The sequence below is a fragment of the Ranitomeya imitator genome, chromosome 3, assembly GCF_032444005.1.
Source record: "Ranitomeya imitator isolate aRanImi1 chromosome 3, aRanImi1.pri, whole genome shotgun sequence".
Classification (NCBI taxonomy): domain Eukaryota; kingdom Metazoa; phylum Chordata; class Amphibia; order Anura; family Dendrobatidae; genus Ranitomeya; species Ranitomeya imitator.
In genome coordinates, this window is record NC_091284.1 from 802,382,045 (window position 1) to 802,386,699 (window position 4,655).

The window sequence follows — 4,655 nt, forward strand, 5'->3', positions numbered from 1 at the left end:
GGTTGCCTTTCCTGAGCTTCTATCTTCAGGCTCTCATTAAATTGTGGTTAAATGGAACAACTGCATTTGGCGTACTAGTTGGTTTGGGGCCTACTATCGGTGTCTGCCACTCCTTGCTGTTCTCCTGGTTTCCTGTCCTGAAATTCCATTTTCAGCCTCTCGTTAAGTAGTTGTTAATGTTAGACTGCATTTGGCCTACTAGTTGGGTTGGGGCCTACTATCGGTGTCTGCCACTCCTTGCTGTTCTCCTCCACTGAACAAAGCTGTGCCGCCTGTTTACTACGGTTGCCAATTTTGAACTGCATTTCGACTACTTACTGATTTGGCCCTACTCTCTGTGTCAGCCTCTCATTCCAGTTGTCCTCCACTGCAATGCCCCCTGGTTATTCCTGTGTTACCAATTTTGAACTGCATTTAGCCCACTTTATTCTTTGGGCCTATATCTGTGTTTCCACTTCATCGTGCCCATTGCCCAGCCAGTGATAGATGAGTCTGCTGGTACATTGACCCATAACGCAACATTCCCCGTGCACGCTACACAACAACATTGTGACCCTGCTGAAAGTCAGGTTGCTCTTCCCGCATACCATACCACCTTACACGGGGACAAAGAGGAAGGTGCAGATGAAAGTGCAGGTTCCTTCATCAGGTGGGGGGAGGAATACTAGTTGGCGACGTCACTGGCACAGGGCCTCTCATAGTACGCAAAAGTGTTGCTGCCGGTGGGAGGCGCCCCCGCCGTGCAAACACACCGCTGTACTTTGAGGGGCCCTGTGCCAGTGCCAATGCCAACGAGTGGGCCCCCCCTGCTTGCTCAGGATCACAGCACTTGCAAAGTTGAAATACTTACCTCTCCCTGCTCCACTGCCGTGACGTGGTCCAGATTTACTGGGCCCACTAATTACTTGAACCAGCCCTACCCCCCACAACTTTAGCCAAATGACCCCCAATTTCAAATGCCTTCCAATTATTTTAAGGTAAATTACGCTTGACAAGCTTCATTAAGAAGAATGGATGGTTTTGACATTAAAATGGGCACTCTAGGTGTTTTCCTGGCCCCCACTCACTGCCGACTATGCTGCCCCATTGACTTGCATTGGGTTTCGTGTTTCGGTCGATCCCGACTTTACGTCATAATCGGCCGATTTCACTCGACCCGACTTTGGACATAGTCGGGTTTCGCAAAACCCGGCTCGACTCTAAAAAGGTCAAGGTCGCTCAACTCTAGTTACAATACATTTATTGCACAGATGTTACTCTTGTTTTTGAGAAATCAAAGGGCTTCCACCACTGTGCAAACTAAGACCTTCCTCTGGACAAAAGCCGTGCGAGAGAACTTTGATGATCAGACTCTGGGCTCCAGATCCAGCATGCCACCGATTGTTTCCTTGCCAAAATAATGTGGGAACTTGTTATGGTCTTCGATAATGTGAGCAAAACCTCCTTGTAGTCCAAAATCCACTGAGAAATAAGGCAAGCTTTTTGGAACAGATCGACGAACATACTTTGTAGACAGGTCTATTAGCTTCTTATTCATAGACCATTCCTCGTCAGATTCCAGAATTGCTTTCTTGAAATAAATGGGTGCCATATCTCCCACCTCCTTGGGCAGGGGAATACATTCATAGACCAGATGAAAGCTTTTTTTAAGTTTATGTTTGTTTCCAGAAAGACGCAGTCCAGTCCGTTATCGGCAAATAGCCTGACTGTTTTACGGAACATCTGAATTTCATTCCATATGTCTTCATCCAGAAGCGTCGCTGCAGTGTAGTGTTGTAAAGGAACGATCAGACAATGTCCCTCTGTGAGGGAAAGGTGGTTGGGAAGACACAAATATACGTTCACTCCTATAGCAATGATCAGGTGCTTTGGCAGCTTATTTCTCTACATTTCAGTTCACTCGTTGTGTATGTCCTATTCTAATGTATAATGTATAATGTTCTTCTGTCAACTCCACTGTCATGTCAACTATGTAATTCCTTTATGATTTTTATAATTTAAGTTGTGCTGCTGTGATACCATAATTTCCCACGGGATCAATAAAGTGTATCGTATCGAAGCAAAATGGACATTTTTCCATTCTGACAGCCAGTCTCCGATGCTCGGCCATGGCTTGCAGCCTTTCCTCTTCCTCATTTGCTCGCTCTTTATTTGCAGCTTTTGAGACAAACATATCGTCCAGGGTGTAGTAATCCTGTTCAGTCTTCTCTCTGAGCTTAGCTGCCATTCTCAGGAATAGCTTGTTCTGGTCTTCGGCTGTTCCCATCTTTTCTCTCTTGACGACCATCAGAGCCTTCAAGATCTGGTCATCATGGAAGTAACGCACCCTCTCCTTGTCCATGTGTGTCTCAACCAGTTGTCTTTCGCCTTCCTCCCCGCGGCTCTGCAGGACCCGCCATGGAGTTTACTGGCCACGCTCTACCAGACAGGTCCGTTTTCACCAGCAGAACTTCTTGCTCTTCTCCAGCTTTGGATTTCTGGGATTTTTCTCTTTCTTTCTCGTAGTCTTCCAGTCGATTTCGCTTTTGCTGACGAGCTTCTTCCAGTTGAGCTTTGAGTTTTGCAGCCATCTCCGTGTTCCCCATTATTTCCACCTTTACAATCTTAGCACCGAGCTTGTTATTTATTTATAGAGCACCATTAATTCCATGGTGCTGTACATGAGAAAAGGGGTTACATACAGGGCTATAGATACGGTTAACAGTAAACAAATTTACGATGACAGACTGGTACAGAGGGGAGAGGACCCTGTCCTTGCGGACTTACATTCTACGGGAATTATTATAAGTGCTTGTTCTTTTGTCTACTCAGATCTGCAGTCATCAGCTGGCAGCACAGCGCCGGGGTTTTAGATCAAGACAAAAGTCCACCATACACATAAGATGGCTGTCGGGCAAGCAATGCTTCAGCCGATCATTCAACCCTACAGCCATCTCTGTAATCTCTACCATGCACAGGAGCGTTAGCATTTCCGAGTGTTCCTGTGCTCTTTATAAGAAGGCTGCCGACAGACATCTCTGCCAGTGGCTGATCTATGGGAGAGCAATGCGATCAGCATTCTGAAATCGGACATGTTCGATCGACATCTCCCCCATGACAATCAGTTGGCCAGGGTTCCCATCCACATTAGACTGCTGGCCAAACCCATCGCTATTTTTTCTAGGGCAAAATGTAGTTTTCATTGGTCCTATTGTAAGGTATTTGACACAAAAATGTCCTTCATTCCCTATATCCAATCACTCTCTCGCTTATGTCATCTGCACCTTAAAAACATCACCAGAATCTAACCTTCTCTTAACTTTAAAACTGCAAAAACTCTTGCTGTCACTCTTATTTATCCTCATCTAAAATAAAAATTTCTCACAAAACTCTCCACAGTTGTTCACCACCCTAAATCTTCTCCCTCGTCTCGGTCTTTCACCCTACCTGTGTCCACTGTTCTGCAACTGATCTACTGATCTAAAACTAACATCTTCCATAATTCGAACCTCCAACTCCAAATTTTGTCTCCAAGACTTCTCTCATGCTGCACAAGTTTTCTGGAATGCACTACCCCAGACCACCCGATTAATACCTAGCCTCCACATTTTTAACCGTGCTTTAAAAACACATCTCTTTTGACAAGCTCATCACATTACTTCACTAATCTTAGAAGCGGAGGCCGATGTCGTCCTCGTCACATTATAATTCCATTATTCCTTGTCACATGGACACATCTGTATATAGCGAGTTATCAGCAGGACCCTCTAATACAATGTATATGGCGGAGTCATGGGGGGATTGTTCCTATCGTTTTTCCTCTTCCCTGTAGATCAGATGCAGAATCAATGATTGAGCAGAATGCCTCCCTGCTAACACCCTTGCACCTCTCCAGTCCATCCTTAACTCTGCTGCCCGACCAATTCATCTCTCTCCTCGCTACTCCTCCACTTCCCCCCTCTGCAAATCTCTTCACTGGCTCCCATTCCTTCAGCGTATCCAGTTCAAATTACTAATTCTGACCTACAAAGCCATCCACAACCTGTCTCCTCCATATATCTCTGAACTAATCTCCCAATATCTTCCCTCACGTAATTTTCGGTCCTCCCAAGACCTCTTTCTCTCCTCCACACCAATTCGCTCCTCATCCAACCGCCTCCAAGACTTCTCCCGAATATCCCCCATCCTCTGGAATTCTTTGCCCCAACACGTCCGACTATCAAACAATCAGATCCTTCAGACGGAACCTGAAAACCCATCACTTCAGGAAAGCCTACAGCCAGCACTGACCCCGCTGCCTCCTCATCACTACCGAAGCTACTGCCTCACCAACACCGGAGCTCCGGCACCCCTCAATCTACTGTCTACTTCCCCATAATCCTGTAGAATGTAAGCCCGCAAGGGCAGGGTCCTCGCCCTTCTGTATCAGTCTGTCATTGTTAGTTTACGATATCTGTAAGTTGTATGTAACCCCTTCTCATGTACAGCACCATGGAATCAATGGTGCTATAAATAATAATAAATATTCATGGTTTCATTTACCATTTCTGTATTTTGTGCTTGTGAATATCAGAATGTGACATCTGGAAACCACCATCTGAAGGACAATTTCCTTGTGTGTTGCTGAATAAGACAACAGAAACCAATATATTACACACTGTCCTATTAGTTGTCAT

The 4,655-nt window shown here is 45.5% G+C and overlaps 1 pseudogene; it reads right to left on the reverse strand.

The window, feature by feature from the left end:
- Positions 1–1,239: 1,239 nt before the first annotated feature.
- LOC138671780 (CWF19-like protein 2 pseudogene) lies at positions 1,240–3,479 on the reverse strand (annotated as a pseudogene).
- Between the last annotated feature and the right edge of the window lie 1,176 nt (positions 3,480–4,655).